The sequence below is a fragment of the Hordeum vulgare genome, chromosome 6H, assembly GCF_904849725.1.
Source record: "Hordeum vulgare subsp. vulgare chromosome 6H, MorexV3_pseudomolecules_assembly, whole genome shotgun sequence".
NCBI lineage: Eukaryota > Viridiplantae > Streptophyta > Magnoliopsida > Poales > Poaceae > Hordeum > Hordeum vulgare.
The window spans coordinates 527,721,764-527,748,348 of NC_058523.1; the positions used below are offsets into that span (position 1 = coordinate 527,721,764).

A 26,585-nucleotide genomic window follows, 5' to 3' on the forward strand; every position below is an offset into this window, starting at 1 on the left:
AAACCGTTAAGGAACACCGTTTTGACATCCATCTGCCAGATTTCATAATCGAAAAATGCAGCTATTGCTAACATGATTCTGACGGACTTAAGCATCGCTACGGGTGAGAAGGTCTCATCGTAGTCAACTCCTGGAACTTGTGAAAAAACCCTTTGTCACAAGTCGAGCTTTATAAACGGTCACATTACCGTCAGCGTCCGTCTTCTTCTTAAAAATCCATTTGTTCTGAATAGCCTTGCGGCCCTCAGGTAGTATCTCCAAAGTCCACACTTTGTTCTCATACATGGATCCTATCTCGGATTTCATGGCTTCTAGCCATTTGTTGGAATCTGAGCCCACCATTGCTTCTTCATAATTTGCAGGTTCATTGTTGTCTAACAACATGATTGACAAGACGGGATTACCGTACCACTCTGGAGCAGCGCGTGATCTCGTCGACCTGCGTGGTTCAACAGAAACTTGAACTGGAGTTTCATGATCATCATCATTAACTTCCTCCTCAATCGGCGTCGCAACGACAGAGGTTTCCCCTTGCCCTGCGCCACCATTCAGAGGGATGAGAGGTTCGACAACCTCGTCAAGTTCTATCTTCCTCCCACTCAATTCTCTCGAGAGAAACTCCTTCTCGAGAAAAGTTCCGTTCTTAGCAACAAACACTTTGCCCTCAGATTTGAGATAGAAGGTGTACCCAACTGTCTCTTTTGGGTAACCTATGAAGACGCACTTTTCCGCTTTGGGTTCCAGCTTTTCAGGCTGAAGCTTTTTGACATAAGCATCACATCCCCAAACTTTAAGAAACGACAACTTTGGCCTTTTGCCATACCACAGTTCGTATGGTGTCGTCTCAACGGATTTCGATGGTGCCCTATTTAAAGTGAATGCAGCTGTTTCTAATGCATAACCCCAAAATGATAACGGCAAATCAGTAAGAGACATCATAGATCGCACCATCTCTAACAAAGTACGATTACGACGTTCGGACACACCATTACGCTGTGGTGTTCCAGGCGGTGTTAACTGCGAAACAATTCCACATTGTCTTAAGTGAGTACCAAACTCGAAACTCAGATATTCACCCCCACGATCAGACCGTAGGAACTTGATCCTTTTGTTACGATGATTTTCCACTTCACTCTGAAATTGCTTGAACTTTTCAAATGTTTCAGACTTGTGCTTCATCAAGTAGACATAACCATATCTACTTAAATCGTCAGTGAAGGTGAGAAAATAATGATATCCGTCGCGAGCCTCCACGCTCATTGGACCACACACATCAGTATGTATGATTTCCAACAAGTCACTTGCACGCTCCATTGTTCCGGAGAACGGAGTCTTAGTCATCTTGCCCATGAGGCATGGTTCGCACGTGTCAAGTGAATCAAAGTCAAGTGACTCCAAAAGTCCATCAGCATGGAGTTTCTTCATGCGCTTTACACCAATATGACCCAAGCGGCAGTGCCACAAAAATATGGCGCTATCATTGTTTACTCTAACTCTTTTGGTCTCAATGTTATGTATATGCGTATCGCTATCAAGATTCAATATGAACAATCCTCTCATATTCGGTGCATGACCATAAAAGATGTTACTCATAGAAATAGAACAACCATTATTCTCAGACTTAAAAGAGTAACCGTCTCGCAATAAACAAGATCCAGATATAATGTTCATGCTCAACGCAGGCACTAAATAACAATGATTTAAGTTCATCACTAATCCCGATGGTAGTTGAAGTGACACTGTGCCGACGGCGATTGCATCAACCTTGGAACCGTTTCCTACGCGCATCGTCACTTTGTCTTTCGCCAACCTTCGTCTATTCCGCAGTTCCTGCTTCGAGTTGCAAATGTGAGCAACAGAACCGGTATCGAATACCCAGGCACTACTACGAGAGCCGGTTAAGTACACATCAATAACATGTATATCAAATATACCTGATTTTTCTTTGCCCGCCTTCTTATCTGCCAGATACTTGGGGCAATTGCGCTTCCAGTGACCCATACCCTTGCAATAGAAGCACTCTGTTTCAGGCTTAGGTCCAGCCTTGGGTTTCTTCGGCGGATTGGCAACAGGCTTGCCGCTCTTCTTCGAATTGCCCTTCTTGCCTTTGCCGTTTCTCTTGAAACTAGTGGTCTTGCTCACCATCAACACTTGATGCTCTTTATGGAGTTCAGACTCTGCGACTTTCAGCATCGCAAACAACTCGCCGGGAGACTTGTTCATCCCTTGCATGTTGTAGTTCAACACAAAGCCTTTATAGCTTGGCGGCAGTGATTGAAGGATTCTGTCAGTGATAGCTTCTTGCGGGAGTTCAATCCCCAGTTCAGCTAGACGGCTTGAGTACCCAGACATTTTGAGCACATGTTCACTGACAGACGAGTTTTCCTCCATCTTGCAAGCATAGAATTTATCGGAGGTCTCATACCTCTCGATCCGGGCGTTCTTCTGAAAGATAAACTTCAACTCCTGGAACATCTCAAATGCTCCATGACGCTCAAAGCGACGTTGAAGTCCCGGTTCTAAGCCATACAAGACTGCACATTGAACTATTGAGTAGTCCTCCTTACGTGCTAACCAAGCGTTCTTAACATCCTGATCAGCCGTAGCGGGTGGTTCATCTCCTAGCGCAGCATTAAGGACATAATCCTTCTTTCCAGCTTGTAAGATTAGCTTAAGATTACGAGCCGAGTCTACAAAGTTGCTTCCATCATCTTTCAACTTAGCTTTCTCTAGGAACGTATTAAAATTCAGGATGACACTTGCGTGAGCCATGATCTACAACACAAATATATTCAAAGTGGACTTAGACTATGTTCAAGATAATTAGAGTTCAACTTAATCAAATTATATGCTAAACTCCCACTCAAAAAGTACATCTCTCTAGTCATTTGAGTGGTTCATGATCCACTTACACTATCCCTAGTCCGATCATCACGTGAGTCGAGTATAGTTTCAGTGGTAAGCATCCCTATGCTAATCATATCAATTATATGATTCATGATCGACCTTTCGGTCTCATGTGTTCCGAGGCCATGTCTGCACATGCTAGGCTCGTCAAGCTTAACCCGAGTGTTCCGCGTGCGCAACTGTTTTGCACCCGTTGTATGTGAACGTTGAGTCTATCACACCCGATCATCACGTGGTGTCTCGAAACGACGAACTGTAGCAACGGTGCACAGTCGGGGAGAACACAATTTCGTCTTGAAATTTTAGTGAGAGATCACCTCATAATGCTACCGTCGTTCTAAGCAAAATAAGGTGCATAAAAGGATTAACATCACATGCAATTCATAAGTGACATGATATGGCCATCATCACGTGCTTCTTGATCTCCATCACCAAAGCACCGGCACGATCTTCACCGGCGCCACACCATGATCATCCATCACCGTGTTGCCATCGTGGTTGTTGTGCTACTAATGCTATTACTACTATAGCTACATCCTAGCAAAATAGTAAACGCATCTGCAAGCACATATGTTAGTATAAAGACAACCCTATGGCTCCTGCCGGTTGCCGTACCATCGACGTGCAAGTCGATATTTCTATTACAACATGATCATCTCATACATCCAATATATCACATCACATCGTTGGCCATATCACATCACAATCATACCCTGCAAAAACAAGTTAGACGTCCTCTAATTTTGTTGTTGCAAGTTTTACGTGGTGACCAAGGGTATCTAGTAGGATCGCATCTTACTTACGCAAACACCACAACGGAGATATATGAGTTGCTATTTAACCTCATCCAAGGACCTCCTCGGTCAAATCCGATTCAACTAAAGTTGGAGCAACCGACACTTGCCAGTCATCTTTGAGCAAAGGGGGTTACTCGTAACGATGAAACCAGTCTCTCGTAAGCGTACGAGTAATGTCGGTCCAAGCCGCTTCAATCCAACAATACCGCGGAATCAAGAAAAGACTAAGGAGGGCAGCAAAACGCACATCACCGCCCACAAAACCTTTTGTGTTCTACTCGAGAAGACATCTACGCATGAACCTAGCTCATGATGCCACTGTTGGGGAACGTCGCATGGGAAACAAAAAATTTCCTACGCGCACGAAGACCTATCATGGTGATGTCCATCTACGAGAGGGGATGAGTGATCTACGTACCCTTGTAGATCGTACAGCAGAAGCGTTAGAGAACGCGGTTGATGTAGTGGAACGTCCTCACGTCCCTCGATCCGCCCCGCGAACAATCCCGCGATCAGTCCCACGATCTAGTACCGAACGGACGGCACCTCCGCGTTCAGCACACGTACAGCTCGACGATGATCTCGGCCTTCTTGATCCAGCAAGAGAGACGGAGAGGTAGAAGAGTTCTCCGGCAGCGTGACGGCGCTCCGGAGGTTGGTGATGATCTTGTCTCAGCAGGGCTCCGCCCGAGCTCCGCAGAAACACGATCTAGAGGAAAAACTATGGAGGTATGTGGTCGGGCAGCCGTGAGAAAGTCGTCTCAAATCTGCCCTAAAAGCCCCATATATATAGGAGGAGGGAGGGGGACCTTGCCTTGGGGTCCAAGGGACTCCCAAGGGGTCGGCCGAGCCAAGGGGGGGAGGACTCCCCCCCCAAACCGAGTTGGACTTGGTTTGGTGGGAGGAGTCCCCTTCCCTTCCCACTTCTTCCCTCCTTTTTTTCTTTTTTCTTTTCCTTTGATTTTCTTTTCTTGGCGCATAGGCCTCCTTGGGGCTGTCCAACCAGCCCACTAAGGGCTGGTGTGTCTCCCTAAAGCCTATGGGCTTCCCCGGGGTGGGTTGCCCCCCCCCCCGGTGAACTCCCGGAACCCATTCGTCATTCCCGGTACATTCCCGGTAACTCCGAAAACCTTCCGGTAACCAAATGAGGTCATCCTATATATCAATCTTTGTTTCCGGACCATTCCGGAAACCCTCGTGACGTCCGTGATCTCATCCGGGACTCCGAACAACATTCGGTAACCAACCATATAACTCAAATACGCATAAAACAACGTCAAACCTTAAGTGTGCAGACCCTGCGGGTTCGAGAACTATGTAGACATGACCCGAGAGACTCCTCGGTCAATATCCAATAGCGGGACCTGGATGCCCATATTGGATCCTACATATTCTACGAAGATCTTTATCGTTTGAACCTCAGTGCCAAGGATTCGTATAATCCCGTATGTCATTCCCTTTGTCCTTCGGTATGTTACTTGCCCGAGATTCGATCGTCAGTATCCGCATACCTATTTCAATCTCGTTTACCGGCAAGTCTCTTTACTCGTTCCGTAACACAAGATCCCACAACTTACACTAAGTTACATTGCTTGCAAGGCTTGTGTGTGATGTTGTATTACCGAGTGGGCCCCGAGATACCTCTCCGTCACACGGAGTGACAAATCCCAGTCTTGATCCATACTAACTCAACTAACACCTTCGGAGATACCTGTAGAGCATCTTTATAGTCACCCAGTTACGTTGCGACGTTTGATACACACAAAGCATTCCTCCGGTGTCAGTGAGTTATATGGTCTCATGGTAATAGGAACAAATACTTGACACGCATAAAACAGTAGCAACAAAATAACACGATCAACATGCTACGTCTTATTAGTTTGGGTCTAGTCCATCACGTGATTCTCCCAATGACGTGATCCAGTTATCAAGCAACAACACCTTGTTCATAATCAGAAGACACTGACTATCATCGATCAACTAGCTAGCCAACTAGAGGCATGCTAGGGACGGTGTTTTGTCTATGTATCCACACATGTAAATGAGTCTTCATTCAATACAATTATAGCATGGATAATAAACTATTATCTTGATACAGGAATTATAATAATAACTATACATTTATTATTGCCTCTAGGGCATAATTCCAACACTATGACCATCAAGTAGTTCTACCAAAGTCTACACTTTGTTTTCACACATGGATCCTCTCTCGGATTTCATGGCTTCCAGCCATTTGTCGGAATCTGGGCCCACCATCGCTTTCTCCATAACTCGTAGGTTCACTGTTGCTCAACAACATGACCTCCAAGACAGGGTTACCGTACTACTCTGCAGCAGTACACGACCTTGTCGACCTACGAGGTTTGTAGTAACTTGATTCGAAGCTCAATGCTCATCATCATCAGCTTCCACTTCAATTGGTGTAGGCGCCACATGAACAACTTCCTGCGCCCTGCTACACACTGGTTGAAGTGATGGTTCAATAACCTCATCAAGTTCTACTACCCTTCCACTCAATTCTTTCGAGAGAAACCTTTCCTCGAGAAAGGATCCGTTTCTAGAAACAAACACTTTGCTTTCGGATCTGAGATAGGAGATGTACCCAACTGTTTTGGATATCCTATGAAGATGCATTTATCCGCTTTAGGTTCGAGCTTATCAGACTGAAACTTTTTCACATAAGTGTTGAAACCCCAAACTTTCAAGAAACGACAGTTTAGATTTCTCTAAACCTCAGTCTAAACTGTGTCATCTCAACGGAAATACGCGGTGCCCTATTTAAAGTGAGTGCGGTTGTCTCTAATGCATAACCCATAAACGGTAGTGGTAATTCAATAAGAGACATCATAGTATGCACCATACCAAATAGTGCGTGGCTATGACGTTCAGACACATCATCACACTATGATGTTCCAGGTGGCATGAACTGCGAAACAATTTCCACATTGTCTTAACTGTGTACCAAAACTCGTAACTCAGATATTCATTTCCATGATCATATCGAAGACAGTTTATCCTCTTGTTACGACGAACTTCACTTTGAAACGGAATTGAACTTTTCAACATTTTAGACTTGTGATTCATTAAGTAAATACTCCTGTATCTACTCAAATCGTCAGTGAAGTAAGAACATAATGATATCCACTGCGTGCCTCAGCACCCATTGGACTGCATACATCAAAATGTATCACTTCCAACAAGTTACTATCTTATTTCATCTCAATGAAAACAAGGCCTTGCTCATGTGGTATGATTCGCATGTCACTAGTGATTCGAAATCAGGTGAGTACAAAGATCCATCAGCATGGAGCCTCTTCATGCAATTTATACTAACATGACTCAAGCGGCAGTGCCACAAGTAAGTGGTACTATCATCATCAACTCGTATCTTTTGGCACCAATATCATGAACATGTGTAACACTATGATCGAGATTCAATAAACCATTGAAGGTGATTATTCAAGAAAATAGAGTAACCATTATTCTCTTTAAATGAATAATCGTATTGCAATAAACATGATGCAATCATGTTCATGCTTAACGCAAGCACCAAATAACAATTATTTAGGTTTAACACCTATCCCGATGGTAGAGGGAGCGTGCGACGTTTGATCATATCAATCTTGGAAACACTTCCAACACGTATTGTCACCTCGCCTTTAGCTAGTCTCCGTTTATGCCGTAGCTTTCATTTCGCGTCACTAATCACTTAGCAACCGAACCGGTATCCAATACCCTCGTGCTACTAGGAGTAATAGTAAAGTACACATCAACATCATGTATATCAAATACACTTCTTTCGACTTTTGCCAGCCTTCTTATCTACCAAGTATCTTGAGTTGCTCCGCCTCAGTGATTGTTCCCCTCATTACAGAAGCACTTAGTCTCGGGTTTGGGTTTAATCTTGGGTCTCTTCATTAGTGCAGCAACTGTTTTGCCGTTTCACGAAGTATCCCTTCTAGCCCTTGCCTTTCTTGAAACTTAGTGGTTTTACAAACCATCAACTATTGATGCTCCTTCTTGATTTCTACTTTCGCAGTGTCAAACATCGCGAATCACTCAAGGATCATTGTATGTATCCTTGATATGTTATAGTTCATCACGAAGCTCTCACAGCTTGGTGGCAGTAACTTTGGAGAACTATCACTATCTCATCTGGAAGATTAACTCCCACTTGATTCAAGCGATTGTCGTACTCAGACAATCTGAGCACATGCTCAACGATTGAGCCTTTTCTCCTATGCTTTGTGGACAAAGAATCTTGTCGGGGGTCTCGTACCTCTTAACAAGGGCACAAGCATGAAATCACAATTTCATCTCTTTAGAACATCACTTATGTTCCGTGACGTTTTACAACGTTTTCGGCGCCTTGCTTCTAAGCCATTAAGTATTTTTGTACTGAACTATCGTGTAGTCATCAGAAACGTGTATGTCGGATGTTCACAGCATCCACAGACGACGCTCGAGGTGCAGCACACCGAGTGGTGCATTAAGGACATAAGCCTTTTGTGCAGCAACGAGGACAATCCTCGGTTTTACAGACTCAGTCTGCAAAGTTTGCTACTATCAACTTTCAACTAAATTTTCTCTAGGAACATATAAAACAGTAGAGATATAGCGCAAGCTACATCGTAATTCGCAAAGACCATTAGACTATGTTCATGACAATTAGTTCAATTAATCATATTACTTAAGAACTCCCACTCAAAAAGTACATCTCTCTAGTCATTTGAGTGGTACATGATCCAAATCCACTATCTCAAGTCCGATCATCACGTGAGTCGAGAATAGTTTCAGTGGTAAGCATCTCTATGCTAATCATATCAACTATACGATTCATGCTCGACCTTTCGGTCTCATGTGTTCCGAGGCCATGTCTGCACATGCTAGGCTCGTCAAGCTTAACCCGAGTGTTCCGCGTGCGCAACTGTTTTGCACCCGTTGTATGTGAACGTTGAGTCTATCACACCCGATCATCACGTGGTGTCTCGAAACGACGAACTGTAGCAACGGTGCACAGTCGGGGAGAACACAATTTCGTCTTGAAATTTTAGTGAGAGATCACCTCATAATGCTACCGTCGTTCTAAGCAAAATAAGGTGCATAAAAGGATTAACATCACATGCAATTTATAAGTGACATGATATGGCCATCATCACGTGCTTCTTGATCTCCATCACCAAAGCACCGGCACGATCTTCTTTTCACCGGCGTCACACCATGATCTCCATCATCATGATCTCCATCAACCTGTCGCCATCGGGGTTGTCGTGCTACTCATGCTATTACTACGAAAGCTACGTCCAAGCAAAATAGTAAACGCATCTGCAAGCACAAACGTTAGTTATAAAGACAACCCTATGGCTCCTGCCGGTTGCTGTACCATCGACGTGCAAGTCGATATTATCTATTACAACATGATCATCTCATACATCCAATATATCACATCACATCGTTGGCCATATCACATCACAAGCATACCCTGCAAAAACAAGTTAGACGTCCTCTAATTTTGTTGTTGCATGTTTTACGTGGTGACCATGGGTATCTAGTAGGATCGCATCTTACTTACGCAAACACCACAACGGAGATATATGAGTTGCTATTTCACCTCATCCAAGGACCTCCTCGGTCAAATCTGATTCAACTAAAGTTGGAGAAACCGACACTTGCCAGTCATCTTTGAGCAACGGGGTTACTCGTAGCGATGAAACCAGTCTCTCGTAAGCGTACGAGTAATGTCGGTCCAAGCCGCTTCAATCCAACAATACCGCGGAATCAAGAAAAGACTAAGGAGGGCAGCAAAACGCACATCACTGCCCAAAAAAACTTTTGTGTTCTACTCGAGAAGACATCTACGCATGAACCTAGCTCATGATGCCACTGTTGGGGAACGTCGCATGGGAAACAAAAAATTTCCTACGCGCACGAAGACCTATCATGGTGATGTCCATCTACGAGAGGGGATGAGTGATCTACGTACCCTTGTAGATCGTACAGCAGAAGCGTTAGAGAACGCGGTTGATATAGTGGAACGTCCTCACGTCCCACGATCCGCCCCGCGAACAATCCCGCGATCAGTCCCACGATCTAGTACCGAACGGACGGCACCTCCGCGTTCAGCACACGTACAGCTCGACGATGATCTCGGCCTTCTTGATCCAGCAAGAGAGACGGAGAGGTAGAAGAGTTCTCCGGCAGCGTGACGGCGCTCCGGAGGTTGGTGATGACCTTGTCTCAGCAGGGCTCCGCCCGAGCTCCGCAGAAACGCGATCTAGAGGAAAAACCGTGGAGGTATGTGGTCGGGCTGCCGTGGAAAAGTCGTCTCAAATCAGCCCTAAAACCTCCGTATATATAGGTGGGAGGGAGGGGAGGAGGCAGCCTCAAAACCTAAAGGTTTGGCCGAAATTGGAGGTGGAGGAGTCCTACTCCAATCCTACTTGGAGTAGGATTCCACCTTCCCACTTGGAAACTCTTTCCACCTTGTGTTTTTTCCTTCTCAAACCTTATGGGCCTTAGTGGGAACTTATTCCAGCCCACTAGGGGCTGGTTTATCTCTTCCCACAGCCCATGAGACCCCTTGGGGCGTGACACCCCTCCCGATGGTCCCCGGCACCCCTCCCGGCACTCCCGGTACACTACCGATGAGCCCGAAACTTTTCCGGTAATGCACGAAAACCTTCCGGTAACCAAATGAGGTCATCCTATAAATCAATCTTCGTTTCCGGACCATTCCGGAAACCCTCGTGACGTCCGTGATCTCATCCGGGACTCCGAACAACATTCGGTAACCAACCATATAACTCAAATACGCATAAAACAACGTCGAACCTTAAGTGTGCAGACCCTGCGGGTTCGAGAACTATGTAGACATGACCCGAGAGACTCCTCGGTCAATATCCAATAGCGGGACCTGGATGCCCATATTGGATCCTACATATTCTACGAAGATCTTATCGTTTGAACCTCAGTGCCAAGGATTCGTATAATCCCGTATGTCATTCCCTTTGTCCTTCGGTATGTTACTTGCCCGAGATTCGATCGTCAGTATCCGCATACCTATTTCAATCTCGTTTACCGGCAAGTCTCTTTACTCGTTCCGTAATACAAGATCCCGCAACTTACACTAAGTTACATTGCTTGCAAGGCTTGTGTGTGATGTTGTATTACCGAGTGGGCCCCGAGATACCTCTCCGTCACACGGAGTGACAAATCCCAGTCTCGATCCATACTAACTCAACTAACACCTTCGGAGATACCTGTAGAGCATCTTTATAGTCACCGAGTTACGTTGCGACGTTTGATACACACAAAGTATTCCTCCGGTGTCCGTGAGTTATATGATCTCATGGTCATAGGAACAAATACTTGACACGCAGAAAACAGTAGCAACAAAATGACACGATCAACATGCTACGTCTATTAGTTTGGGTCTAGTCCATCACATGATTCTCCTAATGATGTGATCCCGTTATCAAGTGACAACACTTGCCTATGCCCAGGAAACCTTGACCATCTTTGATCAACGAGCTAGTCAACTAGAGGCTTACTAGGGACAGTGTTTTGTCTATGTATCCACACAAGTATTGTGTTTCCAATCAATACAATTATAGCATGGATAATAAACGATTATCATGAACTAAGAAATATAATAATAACTAATTTATTATTGCTTCTAGGGCATATTTCCAACAGTGAGCACATAGATGTGCGCAAGAGAAAAAATATATATGAATAGATCGTTGATTCATGGAAAGAACCGAAGAAGATAAAGCAAATGGATAAATCTTCAGATCCAGTTTTCCCCTTTTTTTTGATGATACATCCGTGTGATTCTTGCCGTGGTTCGAGTTGCCTTTTGCTCTCGGTTACAAGCATGATGTGGCTGATGGATTCCTTTTCTTGCTTGGGTTATCGATTATATTTCTTGCACACAGTCTGTGTGTTGATTAGTTACTACGGTACTTACTACTAGTAGATCTTTGATTTAGTCGAAAAGAAACAACAACTCCCGATTCATATCTTGTAGGGATGCATGATCTTCTTTGCCGTGAAGATGGAGGGGCTGTTGAGACTGCCGGAGATGCTGCCTCGATTCTTGCCCGGATGGTACCATTCATGGCTTGACGCTGAAGATTCCGTAGCCGGACGACCGCCACGCTCCGGTCGTATTGCCACCAGATGCAAGAGATAGCCTCGACGCCTCGCTGCTGTTAGGCTGCCTCCCCGTCGCTTTCTTCTTGTGTTGGGTTGGCCAAAACGCTCTCGGATACGAGCGTGCTGATAACGGAGTAAAATGCATGTATGGTCCTTCAATTTGGTGGCTATGCCCACAATGATCCTTAAACTCAGAAACTGCTTCAGTACGGTCCCAGAACTTGAGAATACTGTTTTAATACAGTCCTTAAACTTGACAAACCCGTCTTATGATCGTTTCACATACTCCCACCGGTTCCAAATATTTGTTTTGGATTTGTCTAGATACGGATGTTCTAACACTAAACATGTATAGATACATCCATATCTAGACAAACTCAAGATAAATAATATGAACAGAAGGAAGTACATTTCTTGTACTCCACAACTTTTTTTTTCAGAAAACCGTCTCATAATTTATTTAATTACAAAAAGCCTAATGCCAGAAATATGGGTTGCACATGTCGGTACGGGAAAAGAAAAAACAATAGCTATATGGAGGATCGAACCTAAAGAACTGCAGACTATCGGTCAATTAGTGCACACAAGCAAACCACCAGGTCATCAGTTGCTTCGCGTAAATTGTTGAGCTAGAGGTTATCTTTCTATGTACCTCTTAAAGCATTTTTTATGTAATTTTGTATATGGCCTAACTATAGGCCCGCACAAGTTTGTTTTATTCTTTTCAATATATCTATTTTGTGAATTTTAAAATAAATTTGCCATAAAACTTAAACAAAGTGTTAGTCCATTTAAAAAGATCAACATATTTTTAGAAACGTTTCATGTGTACTAAAAACTATAATAGTGTTTTTGAAAAGTATTTCATGTGTATTAAAAATTGCAAACGTGTTTTTGAAAAATGTTCGTCATGCATTCAAATAATGGTCAACATGTACTAACAATATATTGCTTAAAATAATTCTTACATTTCCAAAACCACACTTAACATGCTTTTATTACGTTTCTAGAATTTATTATTATGACACAATAATTTTAAATACACACTAAACACTTTTCAAAATACAACATTGTCATTTTTTTAATAATTGAGTATTTTAAGTATAGAACGAAATACACAATAATTGTCTGTGCTTGTGGCCATTTTTTAAATGCATAACAAACATTTCTTAAAGACGTTTGTAAATTTTTATTACACGTGTAACATTTTCCAAGAAGATATTTACAGTTATTAATACACATGAAATTTTCCCACTTAGGTTTTCCTTTCATTTCTGTTTCCAAATGGAAAAATAATAATATAAAAACATGAACTTGAAAAAACTAAAACAAACTTCTGTGGTGCAATAGGAGTGCCATATATAATAAATATAGATATAGAAAAACGATTGACGAGGAACGCAAGAACACTATAATTTAGGTCAAGTAGAGCATTACATGGTGGTCAGCTTGTGTGTACTAAGCAAACCGCACTAGAAGACCTGGAGGTCTTATGTTTGACCCTCTGTATTGGGATTTTTTTTTGTTCCCCATACTGATAGGTGAAAACCACATTAGACATTTAACTTTAGGTGTTTTCTTGCAATTAAATATAATTAGATGCAGTTTAAAAAAATCGTGCAATACACGAAACATATGTGAGACGTATCACAGGACCAGTTCGTCAAGTTTAAGGACCGTATTGAAGCGGTATTCTCAAGTTCTGGGACCGTATTGAAGCAGTTTGTGACTTTGAGGACCATTGTGGACATTGCCACCAAGTTTGAGGACCATACATGCATTTGACTCGCTGATAATGTGTTAAAAGTAAACGAGAGAGAGAAGCGAATGATTGAAAATGAACAGTCTTCTCATTGATGAATGTTAGGGTATTTATACCCAGTACAAGGCGGTAACTGCACAGGGAGTAACTAGACGGTTGCTAACTACACAACCGACATAAAGCATGGATTATTAGGATGTTAATTAATCCTTAACACTTTTGACTAGCTATATTTGGCACACGTGGCATGTTGTTTGACCTTTTGACTAGCCACGTAAACCTTTTGACTAGCCACGTAAGCCAGGTAGGGGTTCTTTTGCTCTAGCCGGTTAATTGGAGGGGTCAATGTGTAAATTTCTAGACGGGGGTCGTTGCAAAATAGAGCTCCTCTGCTTTGCTCTGTTTTCTTCCGGCGCCCAACGTCGCACCGCAGCCCCACCTCCACCAGCCTCTCCGCGGCCGCCACGGGAACGAGTCGCCCAGCCGCGGGTCCACCCAGCTCCGCACCCGCCCCCTCCGGACCGCCTCCGCTACCACCGACACCCGCACCAACTCCTTGGTGCCGCGATCGAACCGCCGCCGACCCGGCCAACAGCCCCAGCAGCAGCACGCCGAACGCCCGCACGTCCCCCGCCTCTCCTCCCTTGGACGACGGCTGCTCCGTGGCGTCGGCGTCAGGGGCGGCGAAGTGGCTCGCCCCGAAGTGGGTGAGCACGGCGCGCACGCCCTTGCTGCTGCCGGCGTCGGGGACGAGCAGGACGGACAAGGGCGAGACGCGGTCGTGCGGGGCGTCGGCGCGCGTGCGCGTACTCGATGCCCTCCGCCACGCCCACGGCGACCTGCACGCTGGACAGCCACGCGGGGAGGACCGTGTTGTTGCTGCTGCCGTCGCCGGCGCGCGAGGAGCTGGAAGAGGGCGGCGTGGCGGGAGCAGCGCCAGAAGGTGGCGTCGGAGGGGCTGCGCTTGGCGAGGAAGCTGTTGGTGGCTGCGGCGAGCTCGTGGAAGGAGTAGAGGACCGGCTGGGAATAAGCTAAGGATGCAAATACAACGTTGGTGGGGTGGAAGACGGGGTCGCCGGAAGAAAAGAGAGCAAAACAGAGGAGCTCTATTATGCAGCGACCCCGTCTGGAAATTTGCACATTGGCCCAAAAGAACCCCCGCCTGACTTGCGTGGCTAGTCAAAAGGTCAAACAGCACGCCACATGTGTCAAATACATTCAAAAGGTCAAATAGCACGCCACATGTGTCAAATACATCGATACAACGTATGCGGTGACCGACACTGTTCATGGACGTGATAATAAGCACCGCAATTAGGGTATTCCACAGTTCAGCGACCAAAGTAAATTTTTGTATCAAATACAGTGATCGCGGGTGAATTTATCTCCTTCCAGGTCTATGTTGGCCCACTTGCCACTGGTGCTAGTATTTGACATTCATGAACATCTGGTGCTGAAATATCAAATGGAGATTACAGTAAAGAAAATCAAATGGAGACGCTTCACTGCTCTCCCTGGGAGGGAAATTGCAAGTAAATCAGTAGTAATATGTTTTTCGCTGCTCCCAACTGCAAGCAAATCGCTACAGTTTCTTTGTTCAGTTGAAGCAACTAATACAGTACTGCAGTACTACCCTAGTGCAAACAGAGTAGATTTTCCTGGTGTGATGTAAAACCACCCCCATTGCTCCATTCCTACTCGGTCGCTTCGATGGTTACTTAAGTGAAAGCTGGCACCGCTGGGCATTAGAGCGTTTTCCTGGTGTGATTGTTGGAACTCTAGACCGACCTCACCATGGCATTGCTGGTTTGGAGGTTCAACGATGTAGAGGTCTTTGGCCAACATTACTTACCGTGGGTGCACATGGCATGGTAAGGTAGAAACGGTCTTCATGAGACATCCTTGTGAGTCTTTCTTCTTCTTTCTCTTTTGGGCTTCCCATTTGACATTTCATTTTACTTTATTTTTGTAAAAATAATAATTCCAGATCTATGATAGAAGTTCATCGAAAGTACAAAACACCTCAAATATAATAAAAATTACACCGAGCCCCTTAGACCACTGAACGACCACTGTCGCTACCAGAACGAGCCGCCAAGGCGTTGTTCCTTTATTGGAGCCGGCCTGACCTTGTGGATAATAACTCGAGAGTCTTTGTGCACATGCCCTTTGTTGGAAATATGCCCTAGAGGCAATAACAAATTAGTTATTATTATATTTCATTGTTCATAATAATCGTTTATTATTTAGAATTGTATTGATTGGAAACACAAATACATGTGTGGATACATAGGCAAAACACTGTCCCTACTCCCTAGTAAGCCTCTAGTTGACTAGCTCGTTGATCAAAGATGGTCAAGGTTTCCTGACCATAGACAAGTGTTGTCACTTGATAACGGGATCACATCATTGGAAGAATGATGTGATGAACAAGACCCAAACTATAAACGTAGCATATGATCATGTCAGTTTATTGTTACTGTTTTCTGCATGTCAATGTATCTGTTCTTATGACCATGAGATCATGCAACTCCCGGACACAGGAGGAATACCTTGTGGGTTATCAAACGTCGCAACGTAATTGGGTGACTATAAAGGTGCTCTACAGGTATCTCCGAAGGTGTCTGTTGGGTTGGCATGGATCAAGACTGGGATTTGTCACTCCGTGTGACAGAGAGGTATCTCGGGGCCCACTCGGTAATACAACATCACAATAAGCCTTGCAAGCAATGTGACTAAGGAGTTAGTTACGGGATCTTGTATTACGGAACGAGTAAATAGACTTGCCGGTAACGAGATTGAACTAGGTATAGAGATACCGACGATCGAATCTCGGACAAGTAACATACTGAAGGACAAAGGGAATAGTATACGGGATTATATGAATCCTTGACATAGAGGTTCAACCAATAGAGATCTTCGTAGAATATGTAGGAACCAATATGGACATCCAGGTCCCGCTGTTGGTTATTGACCAGAGAGTGTCTGCATAGTTCTCAAACCCGCAGGGTCTGCACACTTAAGGTTTGGTGACATTTCAGTATAGTTGAGTTATAGGTGTTGGTGACCGAAGGTTGTTCGGAGTCCCGCATGAGATCAGGATGTCACGAGGGTTGCCGGAATGGTCCGGAAACGAAGATTGATATATAGGATGGTTTCATTTGGTCCCCGGAAAGATTTCGGACATTACCGGCAGTGTACCGGGAGTGACGAATGGGTTCCGGATTTTCACCGGGAGGGCCCCACCCACCCGGGAGAGAGCCTAATAGCCCAAGGGTGGCGCACCAGCCCTTAGTGGGCTGGTGAGGCCAGCCCATGTGGGCTATGGCGCCTCAAGAGAAAAAACCAAAGAGAAAGGGAAAAAAAGAGGGAGGTGGGAAGGAAGAGGAGGACTCCTCCTTCCCGAAACCGAATTGGAGTTGGAATCCTCCTCTCCTCTCTCCGCCGGCGCCCTTGGGGCTCCCTTGAGCCCCAAGGCTAGCCCCTCCCCTCCTCCTATATATACTAGAGGTTTTAAGGTTTTGAGACACAAGTTTGCCCACGTGCAACTCAAACCTCTACTTTGTAGTTTTTCCTCTAGATCAGTTTTCTGCGGAGCTCGAGCGGAGCCTCCAGGAATAGATCATCACCATCACCGGCGCGCCGTCACGCTGCCGGAGAACTCATCTACTTCCCTGCCCCTCTTGCTGGATCAAGAAGGCGGAATTCGTCATCGAGCTGCACGTGTGCGGGACGCGGAGGTGCCGTCCATTCGACACTTGATTGGGACGGATCACAAGACGGTTCGTGGGACGGATCGTGGGACGGTTCGAGGGACGGATCATGAAGACGTACCACTACATCAACCACGTTTATTAACGCTTCCGCTTAGCGATCTACAAGGTATGTGGATCCGATCTCCCTTTCGTAGATGAACATCACCATGATAGGTCTTCGTGTGCGTAGGAAAATTTTGTTTCCCATGCAACGTTCCCCAACACCCTTAAGAGCATCTCCAGCAGTTCGGAACCCCAAGGGCTTGAAATAGCGCCGCTTGGGGGCTAACAAGTGATATATTTGGTGGGTGGGGGGTGGTGGTGGGGGGGGGGGGGCTCGGGTTCCTATTCGATCCACCAAGTTCGTCGCCCCAACCGCCGTGTTCGGCCCAAATTTGGCGCACATTTCGTCCAAATTCGGCACACTTCGACACAAATTCAACAATTTTTTTATCACATAGTTCATCACAGAAATCAATACAAATCAAATAGTTCAACGAAGCAAGCTCATAATTCAAAGAAAAGTTAAAACACATCGAACTAGGCGTTGCCCTTGAGCCTCCATAGGATTTCATAGGTGCTCCGCCAGATCGTGCTGTAGTTCTTGATGCACCTATGGGTCCCGAATCTCCTGACGCATAATGAGGAATGCAACCCATGTTGTCGGTACATGGTGATCAACAACTACAAGAGGACCCTGCCTGAAATATGGTTCAATGTCAAACAGTGGCTCCTCCTGCCCGCTCTCAATGATCATGTTGTGCAAGATGACACAAAAATTCATCACCTCCCACATCTAAGATTTCGATCAGGTCAGAGCGAGGTACCGAACAATAGAAAATCAAGATTGGAGCACACCAAATGCCCGCTCGACGTCCTTCCTGCAAGCCTCGTGACACTTAGCAAAGTAGGAGTTCTTGCCTCCTAGCATAGGGTTTGAGATAGCCTTCACAAATGTGGACCATCTTGGATAGATGTCATCTGTTAGGTAGTATCCCTTATTGCAGTGACGCCCATTGACCTCCAAGTTCAGCAGAGGATCATGACCTTCAACAAGCGTGACAAAAACATTCAAGCACTGCAGTACGTTGATGTCATTGTGAGTTCCTCGCAATATGATGGAAGGAGTGCCAAATCGAGAGGTCATGTGTGGCCCTGCCTCAAGTACCACATTGCAAGCTCCTTTGGCGCCTTTGTACATTCCCTGTCAAGCAAATTGATAGTTTTTCCATGCCCAATGCATGCAGTTGATGCTTCCAAGCATCCCATGAAATCCTCTTGCTGCATTCTGTGCTAGGATCTGAGCAGTGTCTTCGACATTGGATGATCGCAAGTGTCATGATTCAAACACAGCCACCACTGCCCTGCAAAACTTGTACAAACGCTCAATGGTGGTGGCCTCAGCCATGCGTCCACAGTCTTCCCGTATATCACCGGGAGCTCCACGTGGAAGCATCCTCATAGCTGTCGTGCACTTCTGGAGTGAGGAGAATCCAACTGTGTCGATGCAATCCTTCTTGCAAATGAAACAGCTGTCGAACTCCTGGATGACATTCACGATCCCGAGGAAGAGCTTTTATCCCATCTGATAACTGCGCCGTAATACTTTCTCGCCGTGCAGTGGAGCGTTGCTGCTGGCTACGCCTATAGGGATTTCCTTGGCAAATATGCAAAGAATTCCCCCGCGGCCTTGGAGCCTTGCGTTGGTGTTCCCTTGAAGAGGAAAGGGTGATGTAGCACAGCGGCGGTAAGTATTTCCCTCAGTTTGAGAACCAAGGTATTAATCCAGTAGGAGAATCGCGTCAAGTCACACGTACCTGCACAAACACAAAGAGCTTGCACCCAACGCTATGAAGGGGTTGCCAATCCCTTATAGATTGTTTGCAAAGTGAGAACTGAAAACAAAAAGTAAACAAAGCAAAGTAAAAGTAAAAGCTGAGATGATAGTTGTGAATAGACCCGGGGGCCGTAGTGTTCACTAGTGGCTTCTCTCATGAAAGCAAGTAGACGGTGGGTGAACGAATTACTGTCGAGCAATTGATAGAACCGCGCAAAGTCATGACGTTATCTATGGCAATGATCATACATATAGGCACCACGTCCAAAACAAGTAGACCGATACTTTCTGCATCTACTACTATTACTCCACACGTCGATCGCTATCCAGCATGCATCTAGTGTATTGAGTTTGTAAGAACAGAGTAACGCCTTAAGCAAGATGACATGATGTAGATGGACAATCTCAAATATATGATGAAAGCCCATCTTGTTACCCTTGATGGAAACAACACGATGCGTGCCTTGCTGCCCCTTCTGTCACTGGGAAAGGTCACCGCACGGTATGAACCCAAAACCAAGCACTTCTCCCATTGCAAGAATCATAGATCTAGTTGGCCAAACAAAACCAAAGACTCGGAGAGACTTACAAGGATATCAAATCATGCATATAAGAAATCAGCAAAGACTCAAATATAATTCATAGATAATCTGATCACAAATCCACAATTCATCGGATCTCGACAAACACACCGCCAAAGAGGATTACATCGGATAGATCTCCATGAAGATCATGGAGAACTTTGTATTGAAGATCCAAGAGAGAGAACAAGCCATCTAGGTACTAACTACGGACCCGTAGGTCTAAAGTGGACTACTCACGAGTCACTGGAGAGGCAATGATGTTGATGTAGAAGCCCTCCAGCTCCAAAGTCCCCTCCGGCAGGGCACCGGGAAGGGTCTCCAGATGAGATCTCGCGGAAACGGAAGCTTGCGGCGACGGAAAAGTGGTTTCGTGGACGCCTTTATTTTTTCTGGGATTTTAGGGAATAAATAGGCCAAAGAGCTAGGGCAGGGGAGCTCCAGGGAGGCCACAAGCCTGGTGGCCGCGAGCCCCCTGGCTGCGGCTACACGGCTTGTGGGCTCCCTGTGGGCCTCCTGCCTTGGCCATCAAGTCCCCCGATCTTCTTCTGTTCTGGACAAATTTATTTCGGGGATTTTATTCCGTTTGGACTCCGTTCCAAAATCATATCTGAAAAGAATCAAAAACACACAAAAAACAGGAACTGGCACTTGGCACTGAATTAATAAGTTAGTCCCAAAAAAGATATAAAAGGTATATAAAACATCCAAAGTTGACAAGATAACAACATGAAAGCATCAAAAATTATAGATAGGTTTGAGACGTATCAAGCATCCCCAGTCTTAACTCCTGCTCGTCCTCGAGTAGGGAAGTGATAAAGAATGAATTTTTGATGCTTTCATGCTACCTAGCATAGATGTCCTTTGTAACTCCTCTTATGTGACATGAATGTTCAGATCCGTTAGATTCAAAATAATAGTTTGCTATTGACGTGGAGACAATAATAATTCAAGCAAACTATCAAGGTAATCATGAACTTTCAAAATAACAAAGCCAAAAGAAAGTTATCCCTACAAAAGCATATAGTCTGGCTATGCTCTATCATCCTTGCACAGCGAATTTAAATCATGCACAACCTCGGTATTGGCCAAGTAATTGTTTTCGCACCTTTACTTTCTCAAACTTTTTCAACTCTCACGCAATACATGAGTGTGAGCCATGGTTTTAGCACTATAAGTGGAATGGAGTGTGGTGGAGGTTGCAAGGCAAACAAGGAGAAGACGGTCACATTGACTAGGTATATCAATGAACTATGGAGATGCTCATCAATAGATATCAATGTGAATGAGTAGGGATTGCCATACAAATGATGCACTAGAGCTAAGAGTAAGTGAAAGCTCTTAAAGAAAACTAGTGGGTGTGCATCCAACTTGCTTGCTCACGAAGACCTAAGGCAATTTTGAGGAAGCCCATCATTGGAATATACAAGCCAAGTTATATAATGAAAATTTCCCACTAGCTATATGGTGGTGACAAAACGAGAGACTCTCAATCATGAAGATCATGGTGCTTAATAAGCACACGTGTGGAAAGATAGTAGCATTGTCCCTTCTCTCTTTTTTCTCATTTTTTGGTGGGCTCTTTGGCCTCTTTTTTTATTTTTTATTTTTTATTTTTATTTTTGTGGGCTTCTTTGGCCTCCTTTTATAAATGAGCTTCGCTGGCCTCTTTTATTTCCTCACATGGGACAATGCTCCATCAATGATGATCATCACACTTACAACTCAAAACTTAGAGCAATGAGGGCTCTATATGGAATGCCTTCGGTAGTGTACCGTGACAATGATCTAGCATGGCATAGACATCAATGGAAACATCATGCTAGCTATCTTATGATCATGCAATGGCAATGTAGAAGCTGTGGCACATGTCATGGTGGTAGTTGCATGGCAATATATCTCGGGGTGGCTTTGAAAAAGCCATAGTAGGTAGGTATGGTGGCTGTTTTGAGGGAGGCTAATGGTGGTTTTATGCACCGGCGAAAGTTGCACGACACTAAAGAAGATAGTGATGGTGGAAGGTGAAAGTGCATCTAAACCATGGACTCGACATTAGTCATGAAGAACTTATATACTTGTTGCAAAAGTTTTAGTAGTAATCGAAACAAAGCATTCAACGCATACTCCTAGGGGAAGGGTTGGTAGGTATAAACCATCGCGTGTTCCCGACCGCTACACAAAGGATGACAATCAATAAACTAATCATGCTCAGACTTCATCACATCGCGGTTCACCATACATGCATGCTACGAGAATCACTAACTTCAACACAAGTATTTCTAGATCCACAACACCTTACTAGTATAACTTCAATATTACCACAACCACAACTCAAAACTAAGTGAGATGAATCAAACTTCTCTAACTACTCAATGCACATGAATATCCAGTCCACTAAATGCTAGGCGTAATGAGGATAAGGGCCTCCAAAAAACTTCTTTTCGTTCTATGAACTTTAAGGTGTATGAAGTCTCATAGTTAACTCTTGCAGTGGAACGATAGAGACTCCATTTCACTTAGGTTGATTCAATTTAGACCAGAGGCAGACCTAAGTCAAGGTAATCTTCCTTTGAATAGTATATATGTAGAATGTGTATAAGAAATATCAATATTATCCCAACAATCCCTATTCTGGTGTGGTATGTCTAGTGCGCATCTAGATGTGATATAGTTATTGCATATCTAAATGACTAAATCAAGCATAAAAAGAAAAAGAAAAAGAAAATAACCACATGAATCTTCAGGTAAGATCAATGATATATGATTTAGATGTGCAATGCTTATCTCACATCTAGATGCGTTTCAGCAAAATCAATTTTGGTGTACTAGTTTGGAGAATTAAACATCATCAAACTTGATAACTCACGGTTGTCTAGAATTTTAATAAACAGTTTTGTTAAGTCTCAGTCGACTAAAACTTCGTTATGTCTCAATCTAATCCATTGATCTTACATGGAGATTTGGGCAAATGATTTCTTTTCAAAAAAAACTTCTTACATACTACTCCGTATATTATTCGACTCAGTCAACTGAGACCTAGTCACACCCTTTCAGAAATTTTAGTCACCTAAATTTGCCTCGCACATTGCCAAGAAGTGCACTATTAATTCACTGCCCACAAGATACCTTTTGTTGAAGGTCGTCGCGGGCGCCCCTTTGTTTAATTATAGCGAGATGCAAATCTCCCCTGGCGGCAGCGTCTAGGGTTTATCTCCCCTGGCGGCAACGTCTAGGCTTTATCCCGATTGGAGTCCGACTCCAACTCCCCCTCGGTGCGATTGAAGGCCATCCATATAGACGCACCGGATCGGGCAGATCATACCCTGTGCTAGGGTTGGTATCGCTGGCTATGGCGACTTCGGGCTCGAAATCGTCGGCTAATAACACGACCATGGCGGACAAGTCGATGGGGGTGGATGATCTGATAGGGAAGCTAAACCTGCAAGGGAGAGAGAGGAGGATGATCTCAATTTTGATGAGGAATTTCCAGATGAGACCGGGGAAGCGGAGTTCATGGTGATTGCCAAAGTACACACCGATAAACCCTTCTCCAGGGGGGCTTTCTATGAGAGTATGCGCATGGCGTGGAGCTTGGCACAGGGTGCTACTTTCAGCGCATTGGGCGAAAATCTCTTCTCGATCACGGTAAACTGTCTGGGTGATTGGAAGAGAATTACTGAAGAAGGACCTTGGCTCTTCCGGGATCATGGGGTTTTGATCGAATCATACGATGGCTTCACGAAATTTGATGAGGTGGCTCTCGATAAACTGGCAGTTTGGATCCAGATAGTTGATCTCCCTCCAATGTATAGGAAGGAGCAGGTGGTTCGATCTCTCACCAGAAAAGTTGGGGAGGTGTCGAGCGTCATGTTAAACCCTAGATGGGGCAACGACAGGATTGTCAGGGTCCGGGTCAGGTTGGATGTGAACGAACCACTGATGAGGTTTGTCTCTATAACTAAAAACCAGCGGAAAGTGTATTACTCCATCCTCTATGAGAAGATGTCGGTGTTTTGTTACGTGTGTGGACATATGGGGCATACTTTCTTGGAGCATGGTAATGGGAAGCATAATAAAGATTCCATGGCATGGGGTGACTGGATTCTCGCCCCTCGATCGGGAGGCCAATCTCAAGGGCCTAGACAGAATACTACTGCGGGACATAAACCTAATCCCCAGGGTAGAGCTGAGAGTGGGAAGCCCTCGGTGAAAGAGCTACAGGATGACGCCAATAGTCCTCTTAAAGCTGGAGATGGGAACAAGCATGAAGGCGAGAAATCCCACAAGAGATTAACGTATGAGGAGCCGGCCACAGAACCTAGTAGCTCAAAGCTACCTCTTCTCGTGGAGGCCGCGGCTGTGGGAATAATACCGATGGAGAACTTTGGACCTAACCCTGTTGCATATGGGGGGGAGGAGGACGATGTGTCTTCACAAGACTCAAAGCGATCAAAGACAAGCTGCAATACTGTCATGGATGTTAGTCATCAGATATCGGCGAGCTCCGAGAAGGAGCTCGATCGGACGCAATGAAACTGTTATGCTAGAACTGACGTTGGTTGCGGAAGCCTGCGGCAGTGCGTGCGCTTGTGGGGATCCACGGGCGAGCAAGACCAGATGTGCTTTTCCTGTCTGAGGCACATCTGAATAAAGCTAAGGCAGGGAAGCTGATGAGATGCTTATGGTTTGATCAAATGGCTGTCTCGGAGAGCGACAGGTGAAGTGATGGTTTAGTGATGCTCTGGCATACTAACTTGGGAGTCACGTCGATGGAAGTACATACAAACTTCATCGATATTCGGATCAATGAACATAATCCGGATGGTTGGTGTTTCATGGGGCTGTATGGCGAACCCAGCGGAGAAAGAAAACACCTTATTTGGGACTACCTACGACATCTACATGCGATGATAAGTCTCCCTTGGCTCATCGCGGGTGATTTCAATGAAATTCTGCACAATAATGAGAAGGAAGGAGGTACCTCACGACCGCTATGGTGTCTCCGTGGGTTCAGCGATGCACTGACCGACTGCGGGCTGGATGATCTAGGCTATGCGGGTGACATTTTTACTTGGCACCGTGGAAATATCCGTGAGCGCCTGGATCGAGAAGTGAGCAATGTGAGGTGGGCGGATATGTTCCCGGATTACGGTGTTTCAAATGAGGATTATGACAAATCAGATCATCGTCCTATTCTCATTAACACGGAACACAACACGATATTACAGCAGAGGACGAGACCTGGTACTCTCAAGTTCGAGGCACGATGGCTAGTAGAGGAAAATGTGGAGACCATAGTCCAAGCGGCATGGAACAATAGGAAGGACGAATGCCTGGGTCCGTAGGCAGACATAGTTGCTGGGGTGCTCGCTGACCTCCATCGATGGGATAAGGAAACACTAAAGGGACCAAGGGCGAAGTTACGAAACTGCAAGCTGAGCTTAATTCTGTGCTTTCGGGACCTTTAACTGATGAGGCAATAATCCAACAGCATAAGCTCCACATTGAGATCTAGGAGATGCTCGAGAAGGAGGAGCTTTATTGTATGCAAAGGGGTAGAGCCGACTGGCTTGCAAAAGGAGACCAGAACACATGGTTTTTTCACCGAGCAGCTAATGGTAGGAAGAAGTGGAACTCGATCGTGAAAATCAGAGGTTCTAATGGCGACTGGGTGGATGACTCGATGACATACATGAGCATATCTCGGCGTATTTATCCACTCTCTTTACCACTGAATTACAGGGGAATGACGGCGGTCTAATTCAGAAAGTAGTTCCAAGGGTTACAGCAGAGATGAATGCTGATCTTAATAAACCCTATACCAGGGAAGAAGTGAAGAAAGCCCTGTACAGTATAGGTGATTTCAAAGCCCCGGGACCTAATGGACTCCATGCGGTGTTCTATAAGAGGTTTTGGCACATTATTAGAGATGGCTTGGTGGATGAGGTATTAGAAGCTATACATAACAAGAAAATCCCAGTTAGTCCTTATACCCAAGGTGGAAAATCCAGAATATGTAACACAATTCAGACCTATTAGTCTCTGCAATGTCTTATACAAAGTTATCTCCAAAGTCCTGGCGGGGAGACTGAAATTTGTATTGTCTAATATCATATCTCCCAACCAGAGCGCCTTTGTTCCTGGACGACTAATTACGGATAACTTCCTCGTGGCTTTTGAATCATACCATGCAATCAAGAGGAAAAACTCCGGTTATGGAACATGTGCGGTTAAGCTGGATATGCACAAGGCATATGACCGGGTAGAGTGGTCTTTTCTCGAGAAGATGATGATCAAACTAGGGTTTTCAGCCGAATGGGTGGCCCTCATCATGGAATGCATATCCTCCGTGCAGCATCAAGTTCGTATCAATAACGAGTTCTCAGAATCTTTCACACCAACAAGGGGCCTCCGTCAGGGTGATCCGCTGTCGCCCTGCTTGTTCCTTATTTGTGCAGAAGGTTTGTCAAGCCTGTTAGCGTTCGAAGAGACGACAGGAAATATCACTCGGATAAAAGTGTGCCGAGATGCTCCCTCAGTCTCCCATCTTCTTTTTGCTGATGATTCTCTCATTTTGATGCGTGCGGACCAAGGAAATGCAGCAAGCCTCCGACAATCCCTAGATGAATATTGCTTGGCTTCGGGCCAGCAAATCAGTGAGGCTAAGTCTGCAATTTTATTCAGTCCATGCACACCTGTTCAAGCTAGAGCGGAGATTTGTACCACCCTGAATATCATGGCCGAAGCCCTCTCAGAAAAATACCTTGGGCTGCCACCAATTGTCGG

General features: G+C 45.0%; 1 pseudogene; it reads right to left on the reverse strand.

Annotated features, from left to right (window-relative positions):
• Window positions 1-13,848: 13,848 nt before the first annotated feature.
• LOC123405758 lies at window positions 13,849-18,668 on the reverse strand (annotated as a pseudogene).
• Between the last annotated feature and the right edge of the window lie 7,917 nt (window positions 18,669-26,585).